This window comes from Piliocolobus tephrosceles, chromosome 9 (genome assembly GCF_002776525.5).
Source record: "Piliocolobus tephrosceles isolate RC106 chromosome 9, ASM277652v3, whole genome shotgun sequence".
Classification (NCBI taxonomy): domain Eukaryota; kingdom Metazoa; phylum Chordata; class Mammalia; order Primates; family Cercopithecidae; genus Piliocolobus; species Piliocolobus tephrosceles.
This window is the reverse complement of record NC_045442.1, coordinates 87,650,095-87,656,094: the sequence shown is the minus strand read 5'-3', so window position 1 is coordinate 87,656,094 and position 6,000 is coordinate 87,650,095. Positions and strand designations below refer to the sequence as shown.

Here is a 6,000-nt window from a genome sequence, read left to right as displayed (position 1 = left end):
GGAAGGAAGGAAGGAAGGAAGGAAGGAAGGAAGGAAGGAAGGAAGGAAGGAAGGAAGGAAAGAAAGGTAGAAGTCATTTGTTTTTAATGCAAGTTGGATACAATGAAGGGGAAAAAAAATCACATAAAGTCATCCATAAAAGACCTTAAGGAATCAATCAGATCGATTAGAAATTAATTCAAAATCCCATTTACTGTCTTAAGAGAATGGCTTGAAAATGGTTCTCATTATTAATATCATTTACATCAAGATATATAAACCTATTTTTCAGGCCTCAAAAACCTAAGTTACATCTCAACAACACGTGATTGTACCCAGCCTTTTCACCCTGGGAGCACCAAAGGGAAGAAGGTAATTTTTCGGTCTTTTGGAAGCTGAGCCCTGGTGCCAAGATGCCTCAAGCCAAAACCACACAGAGCAGCCTGCCTGACAGACGGGCCCGGTAGGCTTTATCAGGCTTTTAGGTTCTTATGAGCTTCCCTACTTGCAAATCAAACCTAAATTTGTCCTTTGTGGCTCTTTCATAAAAACATTGGCTTGTGAGTGTTTCCATTTGTCTTTTTATGGATCTTACAAGCCAGTCTGAACTGTTTGCAGAATAACAGCATTTCCTAAGTCTTTCTGAGGTAGGAAGGCCAAAAAGAATGCAATTGCCCACGATGAACAGGACGCCCTGCTCACTTAATGGACTCCCAAAGGCCTCCTTTACTGGGTGGCGCCCTGGAGCAAGAAGTCTTGCAGGAACTTCTGTGTGGCCTTGGCTCCCCTGAGACCCAGTATGTTCCCTTACAGGTAGATGTTGTTTTTCCCTCACTCCTGGGTGGTACAGACACCACCACATGGGGCCACCAGACACAAACCTGGACTCTACCGCTATCTGTACCTGTCATTTTGAGGGGCATCTTGGCCTCCCTGAGTCTGTTTTCTTACCTGAATCTGGCAAAAAGAAAAAAAAATCAATCATATATCAAATATTGATTAAACACTGTGACAATTCAGACAGAATCAGTGTTTAAGGAAGCATAGTGTCCCTTCCTCTAGGAGCTTATGATAAAGAGCTGGAACATACAGCATGCCAGAGTGGTACGCGTGGGTCAGGGAGGGGCATTTTACAGAGGGCCCAGGGAAGGCCTTAAAAAGGACGTGATTTGTGATTAAAGACCTGAAGGAGGGGAAGGAGGGGAAGGAGGGAGCATGCGGACTACTGGGGAAAGAGTCCTCCATGGGAAGGCATGACCCGGACAGGAACAGGCTGGGTGTCTGGGAGAAACAGTGTGATCAGAGCAGGAAGAAGGAGAGGCAGTAGGAGGAGATGAGGTCAGAGAGACAATTAGGGGACAAGATCATCTAAGAAAGGGGTTGGCACACTATATATAGCCCTGCCATCCATTTTTCAGAATAGTTTTATGAGAACCACAACCACGTCCTGTGGTTTGCATATTGTCTATGGCTACTTTCAAACTACCCCAATAGTGGTGAGTAGTTGTGACATGGACCATTTAGCCCACAAAGCCTAAAATATTTACTATCCAGCACTGTACAGAAAAGGTTTACCAACCTCTGCCTTGAAGAAATAGGCGCTAATTTTTCTCCATGGTAGGGAGTCTGGAGTAGGCAGTGCAGGGATGGTGCAGAAGATCCATGATGTTAAGAAGGATCCAGACACCTTTGATCTTTATGCTCTGCCAGCCTCAGCATGTGGACCTGTTGCATTATGATCTCAATGTGGCTGCCAATGCTCCAGATATTACACATCATGTACTCATTTGAGACAGGCAGGCAGGAGAGACATCTCTTCTTTCTACCAGGAAAGCAAAAGTTACCTTCACCATCCCTCAGATCTCTCCTCCACCAGCACACTTTCCCCTGTCTCTGTGTCCAGAAGTAGGTCTCATGGTCACCTCTAGCTTCACTGAAAAAAACTATGAAAAGGATTGTCAAGACTTAGACAGTTTTTTTTTTTTAACTGTAACCCACACTAAGAATGCAAACAAAAATTCCACAAAACACAACTTATATTTACTGTTTGTGCTGTACACTGATACTTTTCCTTGCATTTGTTTAAGTACTAGTCACATCATCAACTAAGTTAATTTCATGACCCACTGTTGGGTTGTAAGTAGAGTATGAAAAATACAAGTAGGCATGAGCCATAACTAGGGGCTGGCACGTTGCTGCTACAGACAAGTTGGTTTTTCTCTCTCCTTTCCTTCCCTCTTTCCCTCCCTCCCTCCCTCCTTCTCTCTTTCCTCTCTTCCCCATTCCCTCCCTCCTTCCTTCCTCCCTCCCTCCTCCCTCTTTCCCTCCCTCCCTCCCTCCCTCCCTCCCTTCCTTCCTGTCCTTTTCCTTCTTTCCTGTCTCTCTTTCTTTTTTGCAAAGAAGGAAGTGGATATTGGCTGGCAACCGACAGGATCGGCAGCCTCCACCATAAGTGAGCTGGAGAACACACCCAGTTCTATTGAACCCTGAAAGAAAAGGTGAACCCTTCTTCTGAGGGAACTGAGGATGCTGACAATGGACACTTGTGTCTGATGTAAAATTCTAGCACTCACAGCCATAAAAGAAAAAAACAATGTATCCTTTGCTGCAGCATGGATGCAGCTGGACACCATTATCCTAAGCCAACTAATGCAGAAATAGAAAATCAAACACCACATGTTCTCACTTACAAGCAAGAGCTAAATATCGGGTTCACGGAGACATAAAGATAAAAACAATAGACACTGGGGACTCCAAAAGTGGAAGGGAGACAGCGGGGCAAGGGGTGAAAAACTTCCTACTGGGTACTACGCTCCCTATCTGGGTGACAGGATCAATAGAAGCCCAAACCTCAGTACCACACAATATACAATTGTAACAAACCTGCACATGTATCTCCTAAATCTAAAATAAAAAAGGAAATTTAAAGAAATGCAAGGAGTAATACCAACTGCCCAGGAGTGCTGAGGGAATTGCATGGGATCCCCAACGTAAAGCACTGGCATAGTGTCTGAGCCGCAATAGGTGCACAGGACACATGGGCTTGCTGTCCCAAACCCAGTCCTCACTCAGAGCCAGTCATGGCCCTGTGAACAGCATTAACTAGGTCAGAGAGATGATTCACACTCGAGCTCCGGAGAGCCCAGGGAAACTGTTATATCACCCTGTGCTATGTTTACTTCTCCTATCAGGAGTGATTAAATTCTTAGGATCTCATGCTCAGAGGTTGACAGCTATATTGAATTTTACCCACCGTTTTAAAAAACCTTTGGAAGCACCCAATTATTTGTCTCAGCTTTGATGAGGGCTGTGGAACAGCAAATGTGTCATGACAAGTCATCAACCACAGGGACCCTCAGAGCTGTCAAAGGATGGGCCATTCTCCAAAAATTCAAGCAAACGCAGAAATGGGAGGGCCCCTGAACCGGGTATCTTCAGTCCTGTCACTTTTTGCAGGTGGGGGTTGCAACATAAGTCATACAGCAGCCATGCAAGCATTAGCAAAGCCCCTCTAAGTCGGGGTTCAGGGACCCATGAGACTCAAATTCCAGGCTGATTTTGGTGCATGTGGCCACCTGCGTTTTCTAGAAGATATATATCAGATTCTAAAATGGCCATGAAACCCTAAAAATATTAGGAAACGCATGTTGAATGAAACTGAAATGATTTATGTTATGGGTGGGAGAGAACAGGTCCAGGGGTCAGAGCTGGGAATGGTGAGATAAAGCAGAAATTACAAATGTTTTCCATCAACCCCATGCCCCGCCTTGCCACCCCCACGCCCCAGAAACACTGAACTGTTTCCAGTTCCCCAAATGGCCTGTGGTTTTCTGTCCTCTCTGCTGGCAAACCTTCGTCCAGGAGGCAGTGACTGGGAGAGAAAAACTAACTTCTTCTTATTCACCAGATCGGATTTCTTAAACGATAAGAAGTTCTAAGAGGCCATGCCAAGCAAACAGCCAGGCTGTACAAAGGTGCCCCTAGAGCAATAAATAGCAAATGCTCCGGGCTTTACTAATAAGCCTCCCCAGACCCCAAGCCCCACCAGGCATGCAGACAAGTGACTGCAGTGATTGCAGCGCCTGCGCAGCGGCCTTTGTTGGAAGTCCAGGAGTCTGCGTTACCCCGCAAAGTCCCTGGCCGCCGCCCGCACACCGAACCCCTCGGGGCTGAGTCGGACTTTCTCTTGCGCGTCCCGGGGCGCTCTCGGGAACTCAGGAACGCGCCGCGCGCTGAGCAATTGCCTGGGGACACCTGGCAGGTCACAAGCCCCTAACCTTCCCCGCAACCCCTCCAGCACCGCCCGACTCCCAGACCCTACCGGTGTTCCCGGGGCGGGGCGAGGCGGGGCGTACGAGGCGGTGCCATTGGCCGGTGCGAAGCGAGGGGCGTGCCCGGGGCGGGACGGAGAAGCCGGGGCGGCACCATTGGCCGTGCAGGGCAAGAGGCGGGGAGCGGGGCGGGGCGAGAGTCGAGGGGCGAGGCACTGGGCGGGCCGGGTCCTGAGGAGCTGAAGCCGGGGGTCGGCAGGCGCTGCGGGGGGAAGCTCCGGTGCAAGCGAGGGCACGACACATGCAGTGGCTTCTGGACTGCGCGATGACTGAACGGTGAGTGACGAACGAGCAGGAGAGTGTTTGGGCGTCCATGGACCATCCCCTCCGACCCAGGACTGCCACCAGGCAGGGACGCTGAAGCCTGGGCACTTGTGCCCTTCGGCCGCAGCGCACAGGGTCCCTCCCCCTGCCAGCCTGGCGCATTGCGGGCCTCGGGCTCATTGCTGAGAGTGGGCACTGCGCCTGGCACCTCTGTTAAGCACTTTAGGGGCTACAACCTGAGCACGACAGGTGAGTGCGGCCATTGGTACACCTTTTTTGTTCGCCTTGTCCTTAGCCAGTTTCCTAGAAGTACTGATCCTAGAGTTGGGGAGAGAGCCTAGAGGCCTCTGGCACAACTCCGATTTCACTAATGGAAATCGAACGCCAAAATAATAGCAGCAGGGGTCTCACAATCGCTGTCTGTAGAGGGCTTGCCTTGCTCAGGGCCAAGTGCTTTAACACGATATGCCTCTTACTCCTCACAGCAAGTGAGAGTCCTACTTTCGTTATCCTGTTTTCAGATGAGAAAACTGAGGCTTAAAGAGTTACAAAATTGTCCACCTTTACCGGATGAGTTGGTGATGTAGCCAGGATTTGAACCCAGGGCTTGCTGTGCCGCTGGGTCTCTTATTCTTCACCCCTAGTCTCCCAAGCTCAGCCTGCCTGCTGCCCTGCTCTTCTGGGCTCCTGACTCCGGACCCGTCCTGCACTTCCCACTTCCAAAAGATGCCTCAGTGTTTTCATTAACTTGGCACGGTGGAGGGAGGGAGGCCTCATCTCACACCAGAGTCAGTGCCCAGGCCAGGGCCAGCACTTTCTTAAAACACAGTAAGGAGAGCTTCAGGAGCCCCATTTCACAGAGGAATTAAATAAGGTCGCGCAGCAAATAAGGGCTGGGCTTCTGGAATTTGAACCCAAGCAGGTTAGACTACAAAGCTATGCTGTGCACTCACAGAAGAGCCCCTCGCTGGCTTTGCTGTAGTTTAACTGCCTACAGTACTAAGGTGTCAATCAGGATTTGTTGCCAAAAACCATTTTTTTAAAAAACAAGTTAGAAATGAATTGGTGAAGTAACAGGTAAATGTAGACCTTCCTGCCTTCTGTTCCTCTGTGTGGTTCCTTAGCTACTGCTGCCAGGACAGCAGGTTAGGGGAGAAGACAGGGAGGGAGAGGGTCAGAGGAGAAAGAGGAAAGGAGAGAAGAGAAGAGATGAAACTCATTAAACTCCGGTTTAAAAAAATGCTCCCAGAAATTGTCATGGGCTGTTTCAGCACTTTGCCAGTGTATGTGAAGGCTGTTGTCGTTAGTTCTAGCCATAATTCTTTCTATGTGTAGTGCTGGTGATTTGACAATAAAAATGTTGATGCCACAGATTAAAGTGTCTATCTGAAACTCAGGAGATGGGGCTGTATTTCCACCATGAAGC

The 6,000-nt window shown here is 48.9% G+C and overlaps 1 protein-coding gene across 2 annotated transcripts in view; it reads left to right on the top strand.

Annotated features, from left to right (window-relative positions):
• Positions 1 to 4,463: 4,463 nt before the first annotated feature.
• RASSF4 (Ras association domain family member 4) overlaps positions 4,464 to 6,000 on the top strand; it is a 35,130-nt gene continuing 33,593 nt past the window's right edge. For both annotated transcript variants that reach the window (XM_023198584.2, XM_023198585.2), the window contains exon 1: positions 4,464 to 4,586. The gene's annotated coding sequence lies outside the window, so the exon portion shown is untranslated. The remainder of the gene's footprint in view (positions 4,587 to 6,000) is intronic.